This window comes from Miscanthus floridulus, chromosome 2, assembly GCF_019320115.1.
Source record: "Miscanthus floridulus cultivar M001 chromosome 2, ASM1932011v1, whole genome shotgun sequence".
Lineage (NCBI taxonomy): Eukaryota > Viridiplantae > Streptophyta > Magnoliopsida > Poales > Poaceae > Miscanthus > Miscanthus floridulus.
The window spans coordinates 27,792,804-27,812,213 of NC_089581.1; the positions used below are offsets into that span (position 1 = coordinate 27,792,804).

The 19,410-nt window shown below is 43.1% G+C and overlaps 1 pseudogene; it reads left to right on the forward strand.

The window, feature by feature from the left end:
• The first annotated feature begins 731 nt into the window (after positions 1-731).
• The window catches only part of LOC136538299 (probable transcription factor KAN4), a 77,367-nt pseudogene continuing 58,688 nt past the window's right edge, over positions 732-19,410 (forward strand).

The window sequence follows — 19,410 nt, forward strand, 5'->3', positions numbered from 1 at the left end:
AAATTTTGAATTTTAGAAAATAACAGCTTCAAATCTGATTTTCCACCACTGTAAAGGTGATGAATATAAAAGTTGTATAACTCATCAAGATCTCCTACTTTTATTTTGGTCATTTCTTCATTTCATAAAGTGTTAAGTGATTTCATAAAGTTTTATTAGTAATAGAGTGGATGTTGAAATAGATTCATCTGAATGTTGCAAAGGGTAGTCTCACACACATGCATAAATGTAGTCACACACACATAAATATATAGTCTTACACATATACATAAATATATAGTCTCACATGCATGCATAAATGAAGTCTTACAAACACACACTTACACAAACACTCCACGTTCAACAACTAGCTAGCCCGCTGTAACGACTTTTTCCTTGACACCTTTTCATTCCCATGGCAATATGTCTTTAGGCAGGTTCTTTTCCACAACACTGATCTTCTTAGAAAAGTCTATGAATAATGACATCTCATCATAGTTATTGTAAGCTTCAACATCGTCCACGCCATCAACTCTGATAATGTGCCGTTTCCCAGAGGCAACCACGTGCTTTGTCCTCTCCTTTGGGGGGAGGTTACTTTATGGGTCAGGCATATAGAAAACTTGTGCGACACGTGAAGAGAGCACCCAAGGGTCATCTTGGTAGCCTAGATTCTTGAGGTCTAGGACTCTTAATCTGATCTCGTGCAGTTGGTATTGTTTGATCCAACAACATCGAAACAGGACTTTGTAATGGATACAACTGCCGCAGCCCCCGATGTATCGCTCCATATCAGTCCTCCATCGCCGCCCAACGATGCTAGGAGCAGTGGCGGCGGCCAAGCAAACCATGAAACGGACATGTTCTTCTCCAAGCAGACGCTATGTCTCGGACTTGTTGAGAAGACGATGGCTGTGGCGCAGCAGGATGGCCAACGTGACATCCAGCAAGAGCAGCAGAGGCTGCACCAACCTAGCTAGATCTAGAGGTTCAAGAAAAGCTCATCGATGGCGTTATCCGGAGGCACCACGAGATTTGGGAATGGTGGCAGCGGTGGTGGAAAGAGGAGCTCTAGAGCACCAAGAATGAGGTGGACCACGGCTCTTCATGCACACTTCGTGCATGCTGTAGAGCTCCTTGGTGGCCATGAGAGTACGTTCTTCAAGAACGTTCTTGTTTGCTTGTTTAATTTCCATCCATGTTCTATTAAATTGTTAGCCAACTGATTGTGCTTCAATTCATTGGGTTTGCGCTTGTCGTTAATAACGACATGATGATCCAATTTCATATAGCTCACTATGGGGAACTGGCGATCGAGAGTGCAATTGCTCAAGACTTATTAAGTTCTTGGAATCTTGGGTGAATATGCTTTTATTATATTTTCTCGCTTGATTATATTGATATGATATATCCCCTTGCCTATAACTATAACAAACACGGAGTGCTTTTCTTTGTTTTTCCTTCCACTTAATTGTAGCTTGCAGACTTCACTGAATTGTTCGGTCTTTGGTTTTAGTTTCATTTTGGCTAGCTACAAATTAAGAATTGTACCTTTCTTTCTAGGAGCAACACCAAAGTCAGTGCTGGAGCTGATGAACGTTAAGGATCTCACATTGGCTCATGTTAAGAGCCACTTGCAGGCAAGTTACCAAAACCTTAATATAATCTCTCTCTCTCCAGTAGAATTTGGTAGTTAGTACTAGTGTTTCTCATGTCAAGAACCAAACAAAAAGGTAACACAATTTGATGATCTATTGATCAGCCCCTTTCACCCTTTTCTTCTTGGCATTTGTTTGTAGTTGTCGCCAAGTACTTGTCTCTTTCATCAGAATCATTTATTTAACTAGTAATATATCAACCACAGAAGTGATCGATTGGCTGTAGTGGTTCTTTAGCCTCTTGCCTACTCGAGTTCCCCTAGCCAGAAGGGTTTCACGATCGAACAAACTCCTCTGAGCCTATTTCATCTTAGAAAAGGAGACAAGACTCTAGGGAAGAGTGGGAATGGATTGCCCTTAATGACTAGGGGCAGAGGAGCTGATGTGATCGCCTTATGAACTTGTGCATAAAACATGATGCAGTCTGTCCTTGGGAAGTTCAAAATGGATCAAGGCGTGTTGTGATGTAGAGTAATTTATCAGCCAAAGTCTACCAGGGTCTCATGATGGATAACTTAGAAGACTTGAGTTGCCTTTGGCTGCGTGCTCTTGAAAAGGCATGGAAACCAATAAACCGAAGGTCACAAAATATTACGATTAAAAGGTCGAGAATGAGTAATCCTCTGAGAAAGATTTGGACTGGAGAGTAAAATTAACGATTGAATCAAAGGGTAGCGAATCCGGCAAAAATGGTTGTCTGATGACCTTATCGGATCAAGCGCTATATGCTGGGTAATACTTATATTTTGGAAATACTAAAAGAAGAAGAAGGATTCGGCAGAGCAATCAGATGGGGAATGTTTGAAGGAATATTACCCTAACGTTTGGATTAATACTGGGCAACCAGTCTGCTCAATTGACAACTCTAATAGCCGATACCACGAGGGTATCGCTTCTAGTGCAAAAATAAACCCAGAAGGGTAAAAGCTGGTACAACGTCTGTTGCCCACAAGAGCAAAGCAAGCATGAACAAAGTAATGCACGTAGCATGGAGTACAGAACAAAAGAAGAAGCGTGTGTCGACATAGAATTTTCACCTCCATGCCGAGGACACACGCAGCAAGCCAGAAGGGTCTGCTCAATGGAGCAGATCCGCCTAGCTTCAGTGCAAGGGTGGTCAGTCCTGCGCAATCCTCCTGAGACGTGCCAGTCAATTTGACCCTACAATTGACAAGGAGAGAAAGCTTATCAGTAATTAAGGGCGGAACATGTCGGTGTTGCCAGATAGTCCCGAATGTGCGGCTCTAAGAGCCGATATGAGAGGAAATCGACAAAATAGCTGATTCTAGCATATTCACAAGAATGAATTGATTAAAGCTCATGGGGTTATATAAGAAGGATCGGTTATCATTCAATATAGATGTTATTTAAGCGAATATTAATCAATGGCAATAAGATATCAATGATGATTGGTTTATACTGAGCCAATGATTACAAGTAACCGAACTCCTTTTATTTAAAGAAACAATTCAACACCTCTTAACCATTTAATAAAGATAAATCTAATGAACATGTTTGACCTCATCTATCGCCATGACCAGTGGGGCATGAGGTAGAATCATGCAGGCCATAGAAACAACGATAGACTTGATGACCCTAACTCATTACTAATATCAATGGGGCATGAGGTAGAATCATGCAGGCCATAACACAATAACAAGATCATGGGGCTAACGCATCTTTCAACTTACCTCTACTTCAATGATCTCATAATGTGAACTATTCGTGGAAGCATTTGATATCGACTAAATAGCCGATTCAGGCATAGCGCACAGTTAAAGTCATGCCTTCTCAGGAATGGGTCTACTAACTAACGATCCCCACTCTACGGTGCCAATAGTGGGGTGAGAGACAGAATCCCACAGGCCATGATGACGGGCCATGGAACGGTTTTCATTAACTAATAGATCTACTCAAGATCGGACATGCCTTAATCGCACACTATGCACAATTAAGATTGACGCAAAACAATCGATAAACACATAACTCATCGCTTAAGATGTAGATTAGATTAGTTTTAGATTAGCAAATGATGAATTAAACAAGATATAAGGCCGATCAGATCAATCTCAATCGGGCAAAGTGATATTGTTGTAATTAGATAAACAATGAAAGCAATAAGCAATATCGGTAACTTAATGAATCTACCAAAGACTGCCATACTAAGGTAGAGCCAATAACTTGACCTTGATCTAATTCAAGCAGTGGGGTGTGAGGCAGAATCACATAGGCCATACTTGAATTAGACAAGAATCGATAACTAGCCTATACCAGAGTCGCAGTGGGGTTCGACCGGATCAATGCAGCCATACGAATAGAGGTATAAACCATGATGGTACTTATAGACAAGCAGTGGAGGTCGACCGGATCGATACAGCCATACTCGCTGAAGAACTCACCGAGATCTACTCTACTGCTACTCCTAAGGGGTGGCCAGAGTCGAAAAAAGTAACTGACTTTGTATTTGATTGGTTGATGTTTTTTATAATAGCCAGGATTTGGTATTTATATCCGAAGCCTAAAAACGAACCTTGCTTGAGTACGACTCAATATAATCTTTAGCATAATGAAAACATTCCTAATTTAAGATAACTTGGACTCTAATCTTTCCCTTTTCATAGAGTCCAACATGTCTTGTCCTAGCATCGATCATAGCCTCTATCGTTATCTGCTGGCGCTATTTGAAGAAAGCCAATTCTAGCGCTGCATTTGAATTAGCTGTTTCCGATCTGCACGCAATCGATTCCTTGCTGACATGATTTTGGGAGTTCTTGAGCTCTTGAGATCCTCTTTCCAAATTCTAGTGTAAACACATGCCCCCCAATTTTGGGATAAAAGAAATTTTATTCCAAAATTACCATGTCTATGTTCCCGATAGGTCCGCCGTCACGGGTAAAGAATCTTGATCAGGGGTCTACTGTCTATCACCGCCTATGTTAGCTCATGAGCCCATGCTTCAAAAACTTTTACGGAGCTTCACGGGCCTTTGGATTTATCTTCCTAGGCTAGCTATAAAATGCCCATCTGACTCTGGCGAGAGCAACTCAATAATTCAGCCATGCTTTGTTTTCGTCTACTCTCTCGAGTGCCTCTAGTTCCACCAGACCCTCCATGGTCTGCCTTCTTGTTATGAAGATCTTGAGCGGTAGAAGAATTCTTATGCATAGGGTGATTGTGTTACTTATCCTAGCGCTTCGTTGAGCAAGAAGACCAGTCATTGCAGCTAGAAGAATCCTTTTGATATCACCTAAGTCTTCTCTTCATGCTCACAAAGATGTTCTAGTGTTTGCAAGGGCCAGAATGTTTGATCACCTTCCCCTTGTTATTCCTCCAAACATCCACCGGGAAAGCCTCAGGCTTTTTCCCATAGTTCCTCAATTTATTGAGAAATTTGTTGAGCATATGTTAGGCGGGCGACCTTTCTTCCTCTCGAATATAACTTTATTGATGGGCCAATGCGACTTGGTTCACAATGAGTTTTGGCCTTGTGGAAATTCGGACTCCCTTCAATCCAAAGAAGTTCTGGTGAGTTAATCCCTGGTCAATGTATCCACCCCATGATATTTTGTAATTTGGGAAAGTAATAAATTCGAGTTAGTTATCTCTTCGTTATTCGTCCCCTGAATTCCTAGAGTGCCGTTCCACCTCCATTTTTGATTCACGTCCTTAGCGAAATCTATCTTTCCACATCTTAGGGTTATATATACGGGCCATGGTTGTGGATCTAACAACAACCCGCTTTGCCTCAAACCTTTCTATGTCCTTATACAGTTCTTGTTCTTCTGTAGGTTTGAGATTATGGAGAATAGCAAGATGCCTACTGTGGAGGGCCTCAATGGATTTGTATCATCATACCAGCACGTGATGCCCTCACTGCCTTGGGGAATATGGCTAATTCTGTTTGGCCTTTGGGGCCCTCTTCATCGACCACTCATCGCCAGTTCCTTTGTCGTCAAAGGAGGCATATTGACAACAATGATCTGCTTGCCTCCATTGATCGGCATGGCCAGAACCTCGCTGAATGCCTCTCCCTTGTAGAATCAGCCCTGGCCATGGTTAGATGTCGATCACCTCCCGGGGTCGATTCGGTGGAGGATAGGTTGGCCAAGGCTGATGCCAGGATTATGGGTAAGATACATGTCATATCCTCTTCTCTCTTTCAGTTTCATCTTCAAGGCTTTGATCATCTCTCCTTTGAATCTTTTAGATCTATCCGCCCAACTAGAGAGTCTTCGATCAGCTGCAAATCATGCAGCGGGATTTGTTAATGCTAGGGGCGTCGTTCCATTGGTTCGCTTGCACGACATCCTGAATCATGTTAGGGAGGTCTCCCTTCATGGAGTTCATCATGGAGCTGCCATGGCATTGGCTGCTGCCCAAGCCTGTTCGGGTCATAATCTTCAGCTTCTTCCCCATGGTTTTTCTAGACGCAATGTACCCTAGGGAGCACGAGCGCTTGGTTGAGTATTTTATGAGCACCACCAACTTTGTAGCTTTCAATGCCCTAGCCGATAATATTGTAGGCAAAGTATTTTCTAGCCCATAGCTTGTAATAGGTGGCATTTAGCAAACAACTTTCTTGCTTTGAGTGATTTTTCTTTGTTTCGTGCTTTATTTTGTACGCATCACTCTATTGGCATAATCGATATGCCTCGCATCGGCTTTTCACCCCTTCGGGTTTACCCTCTCGCTAACAATGATACCCTTCTAGTATCGGCTATTAAAACTGATGGCCGAGCAAATTAGCTGTTAAGTGTCAATCTGAATGCTAGGGTAATATTCCTCTAAATATTTCCCATTTGATTGCTCTGCCGAATTTCCTCTCCCTTCTCAGTATCTTTAGAATACAAGTGTTACCAGGCGCACAACATCTGATCCGATAAAGTCCTTCCCAGTTGAGTGACCTTTCACTGAATCTGCTGCCCCCTGGCGATTTTATTTTTTAGACTAAGTCTCCTTCAAAAAATTGCTTAATTTTGACCCTCAACCCTTAGCTTATCAGCTTCAAAGTTTTCGAGAGCACGCAACTAAAAGTAATTCAAATCTTCTGAGTTGTCCATTACTAAATTCTTGTAGTCTTCGGTTGGTAAATCATTCGGCTCTTCTGCTCTTGCCTCTCAAAAGTAGTTCATGCCAGGTCTTTCCTAGAATCTTACTACCATTGATTATCACAAGTCCAGTCTGCCTAAGATGCATGATGTCATTCAACAAGAGAAACAGGAACTGCTGGTTACAGTCAGAATAGGTTGAGCTATCTAAATCAGCCTCGAGATCATCAGATTGTGTAGAATCGATCGTATTCCCTGTTGTTTAATTGCATTTTTGTTTCGGCCAAAGAGCCGATTCAATACAGCCGATCCCAGACTTTTGATCTTAATTTAATTAAATCTAGAAACATAGATTTCATTAAGAGAGCCCTTCGATCTTCTATCCTTGGTCATCTGATGCTGTATTCTCTTTGACATTAGTGAAGTGGCATTTCGCCTCCTATTAATTGTGGCTAGCTTTTGCGCATTTCGAGGCATCCGTCCCTTCGCTTCATGTCTTCAAATACCAGCCGATGGCTTCTGCCTCGAACACATCTCCATCCACAACTATTCCTTCACTCTTCTCCACCCACTGAACACCTTATAGCAGTTTTTTCTTCTCCCTCTCGTAGATCCAATCATTCTTCATGGCTGACGAAGAGCATCGAGGCAAGCACGCGGTGGAGGAAATCCTAGAAGAGAATATGCCAATGAACCAGCGTCTCCGGCGCATGAGGTGAGATCGACATTTCTTGTTTATGATGATGAATAGTTCTGACTCACCTACAAGTTTGTTCTGAATGATAGTCTCCATCCCCTTCCTAGGGCCAGCGGGCCCTCTGACATCACATTTTCTATGATGGCTTCGTCGTCGAACTCCTCCAATTCCTACAACGGCGACGACACCTGGTGCTACCTTCATGAGTGGAGGATGGCCCAGAACCATTACTCCGAGGTGACCTAGGAGACCGACCAACTGGAGATCTACCTCGAGGTTTCCCAGGCCACTCTTCATGTGGCCAAGGAAGAGGCCAATGCTGCTCGAGCACGGCTAACTGAATCAGATGCCACGGTAGCAGGTACGTCGAGCCTTAGGAACGTCTTTATTCTAATCTCGGCTGTTTTTTATCTTGATAGCTCTTCCTCTTTTGTGATCATCAGCCCTGACAGTGCAGTTGGAGTCCCTCCAATTGGCAGCGAACATAGTCGTGGACGTCGTCAATGTGCGGGGTTCCCATATTGACGCTCTTCTCCAAGACATCCCAGCTCGTGTTTGAGAGATTGCCCTCCACGGTGTTTGTCATGGTGCGGTGGTGGCACTGACCATGGCGCAAGTCCAAACTGGGTATGAGCTCTACGCCATGGAGACCGATTTCCTAATGGGCTATGGCCCTAAGCAGCATGAAGACCTGCTCGAAGAATTCACCACGGCCATAGAAGCCATAGTAGACATCACATCCGCTCAAGATATAGTAAACAAGGCCTTTGATTAGTTTGTTCTTAGGGTAATCCATTGAACAAAGACCCCTATTCCTTTATGGATATGCTTCAATGCAATGCCTTCGTATATGATTGCGTATGTTTCTTCCTCTTTTTGTTCTTTGCTCTATAGGCGATACATATCGTATCAGCTTTTACTGTCTTTGAAGATTTTTACTCTTTGAACTAGAGGCGATACCCTCCTGGTACCAGCGATTGGAGCCAAGAACGAATCGGCTATCAAATTCAGATGTTAGAATAACATCTCTTCATGCATTTTTCATTCCAAAGATCAAACGATCGATCAATCCAAGTCAAGCATCCTATCAAGCAAAATAGAACTTCTCTTAAGAAATCCATTAACTCTGAATCACACTTACACTCTAATTCAACATTCACATACGTCTGCCTAAACCCATTTTCAAGACTCAATGTTTACTTTTCCTTAACTCCATGGCTGACATGACACCACGATTATTGATTAAAACAAACTTTAGACCTGATTGCTTGCATCGATTGTTGGCTTTCATTGCTGATCTTAATGAAGCCTCCTTCCCATGACTTGCTAGAAAAATAGTTGAAGTCTCCTAGTTCCTAGAAGACTGGATCGGCTGTTGCGATGCTCACGGACTCATCAGCGCCAACCAGTTCGACACCATCTCCATGCCATTGAATCAAACATTGATGCATGGTCGATGGTATACAGTAATTCACATGAATCCAATCATGACCAAGGAGCAAACTGTAAGACCCTTTCCCATCGATGACGAAGAATGTAGTGAGCAGAGTCTTGCTTCCGATTGTTAGTTCCATATTCATTGCCCCCTGGGTCTTAGACGTATTATCTCCAAAATCCTTAAGCATCATGTCAGTCTCCATCAGATCTTCTGGCCTTTTGCCAAGTTTACGAAAAGTAGTGTAAGGCATAAGATTGACATAAGCACCTCCGTCCACTAACATTTTGTTCATCGGCTTCCCATCAACAAAACCTTTCATGTATAAAGCCTTCAAGTGCCAATGTTTGACTGGCTTATCAAATATCGCTTGGTGTGTAACCATCAACTTGGCTACCATCTCTTCATACTCTGATTCATCGAAGTCTGAGTAAACTTCCTGATCCGCCGGAGCTCTGAATTCTGATGGCAACAGAAAAGCCATTTGGATATTAGCCGATGGTTGTTTCTTATCAGCTATTTGCTTGGTATGCCATACTTGAGTTTTACTGGATGCCTGAGTCTATCACAACTCCTTATTCCTTAGGCATTGCACTCTTCTCTTCTAGCTTCTTGTTAAACCTCTCAGGCACCATTGGCCTTCCTGCCAAACATGTTCCCTCTGGTTGTTTCCTTCTTCATGATCAGCACAGTCTTGGTCAACAACTCCCTTTCCCAACCGATCATGAATACTTTTAATTTTTAAGCGCCGATCCATGTTATTATGATGATATGCATTCTAGGCATGGATAGACTGACGGTTGATTTGAGATTACCTAAACTCCCAATATTGATTACTACATTCTGGACAGTCATGTCTGGTAGGCAATTTCAAACCTTCGTTCCAGCAGTATCTGAAGAAAGGACAATTCCAGTGCGATTCAGCTTGCTTCCTTTCATACCTTTCTTCTTCCAGTTGATGCTGGTATTCTTCATCCTCTAACCATTGCTGATGATCTTTTTCCTCCTACCACCGCCACTTATTCAACAGGATCCAAGATGTGATTCACGGCCTCATCACTCCATCCTTTGACGTTCCTCCCTGCTCGTATCGGCTCTTCTACTGATCACGATGTTTTTTAACCTCTCTGTATTCATCAGCCGATATTTGCATCTTGGGATCGACTGTTCCATCTTTTCTTGATCTGGCCGAAGTTAGGACCTTAGTTTTTCCTTTGAATATCCCAACATCAACCATATTTTGATCCCTTGGGAAAGGATTATCATCAACTTTCATCTTCTGAGGCATATCAAACTTGAGTCACCCTTGCTGAATAGCCCTCTGTATATGCTGCTGGAAAATTTTGCACTCATTAGTGGAATGAGAAGTAGCATTATGGAACTTGCAGAACTTCTTATTCTTCAACTGTTTAGGGGGCAACATAACATGATTGTCCGGCAATTTGATCTGGTTTTTCTCAAGAAAAAGTCAAAGAGCTTGTCCAATTTCATGACATCAAAGTCATAGCTCTCCTCGACTCCTCTTCCCTAAGGATTTGGCACCATTACTGTCTTCTTGCTCCAATTCCATTCAGCCATAGCAACCTCCTCTTCTTCATCTTCATAGCCATCATCTGCTGAGTATGGATCATAAACTTTGGCTATGGTGGTATTCTTCTGGAATCGAGTGTCTCTACACATACTCTAGAATTGGCTGTTGAGCGCAACTACTCGTTAAGCCAATTGACCCAAGTTGTCAAATTCTTGTCCTAGCAGCTTTTCCTTCCACATTGGCAGCAATCCTTGGATAGCTAAAGCAGCTAGCTGATCATCGGCCAAACTCAATGAGCAGCACAAATTCCTAGTCTCTCAAAATCTCTGAAGAAACTTAGTGCCCGATTCATTAGTCCTCTGTCTCATGGTCGTTAGATTGATGATCTTCTTTTCTCTAGTCCTAGTGTAAAAATATGTATGAAACTTCTTCTCTAGGTCAACCCAATTGGCAATGGAGTTGACTGGTAGTGACGAGAACCAAGTGAAGGCTGGCCCTGATAGGGATAAGGAGAAAAAACGAACCCGATGGGCATCCTCAACTGATGCTTCACCCAATTATATAAGATACCGACTGACATGTTCTATTGTGCTTGTACTGTCTTAACCAGTGAACTTGACAAACTCTGGGAGTCTGTAATTTGTAGGAAGAGTGACCAAATCATACCATTCTGGATATGGATGTTTGTATGAAAAGGTCATCCCTTTTGGCTTTAGACTGAACTGATTCTTCATCATCTCGGTCACCTTTAGCAGCAACTCATTAGTTTGTGGATTTGGATTTCTCGGTACTTGCTGACCCATCTATGGATTGAAATCTCATGTGCCTTGATATCCTAGATTTGGCATCATGTGGAGGGTGTTATAATCCATGCCATAGTGATAGCCTTGTGGAATCTCAATCTGTTGGGTCCTTTGTCGGCTTCCTACTTGAAGTCTCTGATTATAGACATAAGGATCTATATCTCTATGGATCTTTTGAATTGATGGTGCTATTTTCTAAGCCGATGATGGTATATGGCTTGATGTGCCAAAATTGATCATTCTGGTTCTGACTTTGCCCCGTCGGCTATTGTACATGCTGTATTGACGGTCTAGGATTGTACTATACCTGATTCGTAGCAGTACCTAGAGTTTGTTCAAATGAACCTTGATGTGTTTGGACATCACCATTACCAGCTGGTACTTCTTCTTGATGGCTGGTACCAACTTGATTAGTCCCTTGAGTTGATGGATCTAGAATGTTGTAACAAGTTGATCCAACCTGACCAATTGGAATCCCATGAATCGCCTCTTTCATGGCATTGTGAAATGCGTTAATGAAAGCTTGATTGCGGCTTGATATGGCATCACAAATAGATTTGTCTATGGCTTCTGTAAAGAAACGCCTGTCTTCAGCTTCAATCATATCTGTCTGCCCGTGTAATAGAACTCTTAGTAGTGGAAATTTCTGAATAATTGTGCTATCACGTGTTTGGTGTAGGACAACAAACACTTCATCTAAAATTCTTCTATAGCCTTGCCAATGGTATCCTTATCCTCATCAGGTAGGTCTTCATAGTGTACCATAAGGATGTCAATTTTGTTGTGAGCCACCATGACGATTGTGGTGTCCCACCGGGCATGCCAGAAGCGTGTGTCGACACAGAATTTTTCGCCTCTATGTCGAGGACACACGCAGCAAGCCAGAAGGGTCCGCTCGATGGAGCAGATCTAGCCTGGCTTTAGTGCAAGGGTGGTCGATCCTACACAATCCTCCTAAGACGTGCCACTCAATTTGACCCTGCAATTGACAAGGAGAGAAAGTTTATCAGTAATTAAGGGTGGAACGTGCCAGTGTTGCCAGACAGTCCTGAATGTGCGGCTCTAAGAGCTGATATGAGAGGAAATTGACTAAATAGCCGATTCCAGCATATTCACAAGAATGAATCGATTGAAGCTCATGGGGTTGTATAAAAAGGATCAGTTATCCTTCAGGATAGATGTTATTTAAGCGAATATTAATCAATGGCAATAAGATATCAATGATGATTGGTTTATACTGAGCCAATGATTACAAGTAATTGAACTCCTTTTATTTAAAGAAACAATTCAACACCTCTTAACCATTTAATAAAGATAAATCTAATGAACATGTTAGATCTCATCTATCGCCATGACCAAGTGGGGCATGAGGTAGAATCATGCAGGCCGTAGAAACAACTGATAGACTTGACAACCCTAACTCATTACTAATATTAGTGGGGCATGAGGCAGAATCATACAGGCCATAATACAATAACAAGATCATGGGGCTAACACATCTTTCAACTTACCTCTACTTCAATGATCTCATAATGCGAACTGTTCGTGGAAGCATTCGATATCGACTAAATAGCCGATTCAGGCATTGTGCACAGTTAAAGTCATGCCTTCTCAGGAACGAGTCTACTAACTAACGATCCCCACTCCATGGTGCCAATAGTGGGGTGAGAGGCAGAATCCCACAGGCCATGATGATGGGCCATGGAATAGTTTTCATTAACTAATAGATCTACTCAAGATCGGACATGCCTTAACCGCATACTATGCACGATTAAGATTGACGCAAAACAGCCGATAAACACATAACTCATCGCTTAAGATGTAGATTAGATCAGTTTTAGATTAGCAAACGATGAGTTAAACAAGATATAAGGCTGATTCAGATCAATCTCAATTGGGCAGAGTGATATTGCTATAATTAGATAAACAATGAAAGCAATAAGCAATATCGGTAACTTAATGAATCTACCAAAGACTGCCATACTAAGGTAGAGCCGATAACTTGACCTTGATCTAATTTAAGCAGTGGGGTGTGAGGCAAAATCACATAGGCCATACTAGAATTAGACAAGAATTGATAACTAGCCTATACCAGAGTCGTAGTGGGGGTCGACCGGATTGATGCAGCCATACGAACAGAGGTATAAACCATGACGGTACTTACAGACAAGCAGTGGAGGTCAATCGGATCAATGCAGCCATACTCGCTGTAGAACTCACCGATATCTACTCTACTCATACTCCTAAGGGGTGGCTGGAGTCGAAAAAAGTAATTGGCTTTGTATTTGATCGGTTGATCTCTTTACAATAGCCGGGGTTTGGTATTTATACCGGGGTCTAAACATGAACCTTACTCAAGTATGACTCAATACAACCTTTGGTATAATGAAAATATTCCTAATTTAAGATAACTTGGACTCTTATCTTTCCCTTTTTGTAGAGTCCAGTATGTCTCGTCCTAGCGCCGATCGTAGCCTCTGTCGTCATCTGCTAGCGCTATCTGAAGAAAGCCGACTCTAGTGCATCTGAATCGACTAGTTCTGTTCTCCACGCAGCTGATTCCTTGATGATGACATGATTTTTGGGAGCTTTCGAACCCCTGTAACTCTTCTTCAAAATTCTAGTGTAAACATATGCCCCCCAATTTTGGAATAAAAGTAATTTCATTCCAAAATTATCACGTCTTCATCTTCAATGGGTCTGCAGTCATGGGTAGAGAATCCTGATCTAGGGTCTACTGTTTGTCGCTGCCAATGTCAGCTCATGAGCCCATGCTTCACAACTTTTACGAGAGCATCATCACTTCATGGGTACTTGGATTCATCTTCCCAGGCCGGCTATAAAATGCCTATCCACCCCTAGTGAGAGTAGCTTAATGATTCAGCTATGTTTCTCTTCTACCTACCCTCTCGAGCTCTGACTTTACTGGACCCTCCATGGTCCATCTTTTGCTATGAAGGTTTTGAGTGGCTAGAAGAATTCTTGTGTATAGGATGATTGTGTCGCTCATTCTAGCGCCTTGTCGAGCAAGAGGATCAGCTATTGCGGCTAGAAGAAGTCTTGTGAGACCACCTGAGTCTTCCCTCCATGCTCATAAAGCTATTCTAGTGTTTGCAAGGGCTAAAATGTGTGGACACTTTCCCCTCGTTTGCTTCATTAAATGCCCACTGGGAGAGCCACATGCTTCTTTCCCACAGTTCCCGATCTGCCAAGCGAGCAGCCTTTCCCCTTCTCTTGGTAGAATTCCATTATCCGACCGAGGTAACCTGGTTCATGATGACCTTTGGCCCTGTGGAGGGCCAGACTCCCTTCAATCCAAAGAAGTCTTGGTGGGTTGATTTCTGATTAAATGTAAATTCTTCGCATCCATCCCATGACGTTTCATAATCTAGGGAAGCAATAAGTCTGAATCTGTTATCTCTTCGTTATCGCTCCCCTAAAATTCCGGAGTGCCGATCCATTTCCGTATCTATTTTCAGTTTTCATACCCTCGGCGAAATCTACCTCCTTGCCTCCTTGGGCTATATATGCGGGCCACGGCTGGGGCTCAGAAAACTACATGTAGACCTCTTGCGTCTTTAGCATAGTCCCTGCTTTTCTGTAGGCTTGAGATCATGGAGAATAGTAAGAGGCTTGCTGAGGAAGTTCTTCATGGGTCCGCATCATCGCGCCAGCGTCTTCATCACCGAGAAGGCGCTACTCGGGATGTCTCCACCGCCCCAAAGCATAGGGTCAACTTGGTTCAACCATCAATATCATCTTCAACACTGACTCGTCGCCAGCTTCCTAGTTGTCGGAGGAGGCAGATCGATAATGATGATATAATCGCTTCCATTGATCGGACTGATCAAAGTTTAACCAGCTGTCTTTCCCTTGCGGAGTCGGCTCTAGCCATGATTCAAATCCAATCATCCTCCAAGGCCAATCTAAGGGAACGGTTGGCCAGGGCTAAAGTTAGAATCACAGGTAAGATGGCTATTGCAATTCCTTTCGCTTTTCCTTAACTTGCCAGCGAGACCTTCTGATCAATCCTTCCTTTGAATTTTTTTAGATCTAACTACCCAGTTGGAAAGCTTTTGATCAGCCGCAGACCACATGGCCAGATTTGTCAATGTCAAGGGCGCCATTCCAGTAATCCACTTGCATGACATCCCAAACCATGTTAGGGAGGCTACTCTCCATGGCGTTCATCATGGTGTTGCCACAGCGTTGGCAACTGCACAAGCCCGCTCAGGTCACAATCTTTGGCTCCTTCCTCATGGTTTTCTGGATGCAGCACCTCCCGAGGATCATGAGTGTTTGATTGAGGAATTCTTTAGTGCCATCAACTTTGTAGCTTTCAATACTTTGGTCGATGATGTAGTGAGCAAATTGTTTTCCGACCCATAGCTTGTAATAGGTAATTTTTAGCAAACAATTCCTTCATCTCTTATTTCATATTATACGTATCACTTCCTCCATGTTTGCTTTCCCACTATAGGCGATACGCACCATACCGGCTTCTTTTCCTTTGTGTTCATTTTTTGTACTAGAGGCGATACCTTTCTGATATCGGCTATTAGAGTGGTTGACCGAACAAATCAGCTATTTAAGTGTTAATCCAAACGCTGGGATAATATTTCTTTAGATATTTCCCATTGATTGCTTGGTCAAACTCTTCTTCTCCTCCTAGTGTCTCCAAAATATAAGCATTATCGGGCACACAATGTTTGATCCGATAAGGCCCTTCCCAATTAGGTGACCATTTGCCGAACTTACTGTCCTTTGACTCGATCAGCAATTTCACTTTCCATACCAAATCTCCTTTGTAACAGAACCGACCAATTATATGAAATTAAGTAAGAAAATCATCCGCCAGAGTAGACGATTTAGCAAACTTAAGCCCGTATAACCTGGTAGTCCGTGAAATCACGAAGGATTTCAAACCAACTTCCATTCCAGCCAAGATCATAATAAGTTTAGCGGTCACCATCACATATTACATAAAAGTTTGCATCTCAGATACATCAGAGTTTAAACATAGTTATTACAAAACAAGTTCGAATAAAAGTAGAGGAAGCCATTTGTTCAAAACCACACACACTCACACGGAGTTCAAATACAGTGCCAGCGAATGATCATCTCCAACAAAAGCATCAGACAAGACATAAGGAATGACCATGCCCATGGTCCTAAGCATCACCCATCATAGGATAAAGACAGTTGATACAGTAGCCATAATACATCTGCCCATCTACAACAAGTGGGAATAAAACCCTGAGTACGAGAAGGTACTCAGCTAGACTTACCCGACATAACCAAAAATAAGTGACACCAAGGATTATGAAGGGCTTTATAGTAGGGTAGCTGACTCATTTGCAAAAAGAAGCATTTTTAGCATTTCAAGACCCGTTTCAAAAGCATTATTGTCAAGTTAATTGTTATTAACCTGTTGACTAGATTTGCACCTATACTAGAGCAAACATGTGATTAAGCAGATAATGATAACCAATGATCATTAAACAACTTCCATTAAGTCATATTCATTATAACTGTCCAAGTGTTCCATCAACATTACTACGATGAAGTCACTCAAGTCAAGTGCTCACTATCCAGGAGCGATGGCGATTCGAATCGATTCCTAACCAGCTAGTGATTTATTCCTTACACAAACCTCACTCACCCGCTAAAGTGAGATATTGATCACCGAGTCAATTATCCAGGAATCTTGAGTTTGCTAGGAACCACATGTACCCGGGAGCCGACCGACTGCACTTTGGTCTTATCATCTCACCCCCGTGTTCTACCACACCTGCTCTGGCACAGTGCGCTGCGGGCAATCTACTCGGCCCGAATAATCTTCCAGCTTCACGATCGGAAGGTACTTTATCTGGCTAGCTAAATGTAAGGTATGCGTTCAACATGACTCGAGGCCCAACAACGGTCAGTCCTTAATCGACACAGACGGAAAGCACTACAGTTCAAAACTCTATAAGTCTCCATCCGGTCTCAACTTCATTTAACACTTAGTTATACCATAACTTCATAGTCATCCAAGCAGATCCAGGTAACCACCTATAGCTCGTAGGTGACAGAAAATCACCCAACTTCTACCGGTCTAAGCCAGCTAAGCATTGACTCGACTATGGATACCAGGGTAACAAGGATATAGTATAACAAAGGTAGACAAGGTATAATGCAGCAACGGTTGCAAACAACTCCTGAACATAATGCATTAATTAAAGTAAAGCATTTAATTAATAATTGCAAACTAGGAGAAAATGCTCTGGCGCTTGCCTCTCTCGAAGGAGCTCGGGCGGTGATCGGGGCACTCCGGAAGTTCCTCAACGTCCTCCTTGTCAGCTTTGGGCACTTCCTGTGGCTGCACTTTGAGCTGCTCCTTGGGCTCCTCGGGTATGACGATTGGGTTCTTGGTTTGTGATCCTGTATGATGCAATGTGTGTAAGTGCTTATGCAATCGGTGCATTGGATGAGATGAATACAATGGATATGCTTGAATGCAAGGTAGTCAACATCATCCAAGAACATATACTACAAGCACATGTCATCTACTGCATTCTCTTCTACTACTAATATGCTAAATCAACACATCTTATAAAATGCTTCAAAGATACACCAAAGCTTCACTAATTTCTTAATCATACATAAAGCAACACTTGATTAAACCCTAATTAATAATAGGTTTGAATAGTAACATCTATTTTTATTGCTTAGAAAAATCTTAGAAAATTACCATAGCACAGGACTACCCTAAGTAGTCTACTATCAGATTTTCATGGTATTTGAATGAGTGGATTAGCCTACACAAAAATAACAAGCTATGGCATGATTATGAACATGAAAATACTTTGTACTGTGAAAAGTGTCAAACAACAGAGTTAGCATTTTTCCTATGATCTTCATAGCATACCATCACTATACAAAAATTATCACATGCATGTTTTATACAAAGTTTGCTCTCTAGCAAAAATAACAAAAATTAGCCATTAAATTTACTTGAACTACACCTCAAAAATTTTTCTACAACACATGCATGACACATATTTTTCCTAGGAAGTACATTACATAAGAAGATTAACAAACTTGGAAATCATATTTTTTTGAAGCTTATAGGTTTTTCTACACATTTTTCAAGTTATTAGCAATATCCATGATTAAATAAAGTTCTACAGAAAAGTATCTCAAAAATGACATGCAATAATTTTCCCAAGTAGATCTGGTGATAAGGAACCTAGGAAAATTTATTTCAATAGATTTGGAGCAAATTTGGGTATCCAAACATTTTCCAAATCATTTCTCATTTCAAATAATAAAGAAAAACTGAAAATGAAACTTCCTATTGCTACTGGGCCGGCCTGTGGGAACCCTCTGGCCCATGGCCACTTTCGGCCTGCATGGTCTGAGCGAAGGGGAAAGGCGGCCTGGCCCGGGGCTTTGGCCCACGGCCACTTGGCCTAGCTCGGCCGAGGCGAAGGGGGTTCACGCCGGCACCGAGACATTGCGGCGGCGCGGCTCGGCCAGCGGGCCGATGGCCATTGCTGGCCGGGTCAGGCCAAGCGGGTGAGCTCTTGAGGTTCACGAGCAGTTGGCGAATGCGGGCAGGCCAATAGGAAGGGTGGAGGAGGGGAAGAAAGGTGCCTTCCACGGTGGCCAAGCACGGCGGTGCCATGGCCGACGGCGGCGAAGCTTGGAAAATGCGCTACCTTGGCTCAAAAGCGACACAACCACGAGCACCAAGTGCTAGAGAGTGAGGCAAAGTTAGGTGCACTGGATTGCTGGCAGTGGTGGAGGAGGGGCGGCGAATTCACCCGGTGGGCTGCGGTGGCGCTCGGTGGTGAGCTTGCTGCGCGCGGGAGGAGGGGCAGGCATGGGAGAGCGAGAGAGCGGGCAGGATTGAGTGGAGAGGAGCGCAGCGTGGTCGGCAGGTATAGGCGGGCATGTGGGAGCGGACGTAGGCTGGCTGCGACGCGCGGTGGGCGTCGCCGGTGCATGGCCGCCACGCGGCGGGTGTGCTCTACCGTGGTCGGAACGGCGAGCGGGAACGGGCGCGGCGTGGCGCGGAGGCAGGCCAGACGCGCACGGGGCTAGGCTGGGCTGAGGCGAAGTGGGCAGGCGCTGGCACGAGGGTTCGCTGGGCCGGCTTCGGCCGTGGGCCGAGAAACGAGGCGGCGGCCCGTGAAAAGAGAAAAACCTTTTTCAAATTATGTTTTCAAGAGATTTTCAAATACCAGCTTTTCAAATATCATTTTGAGCAAGAAG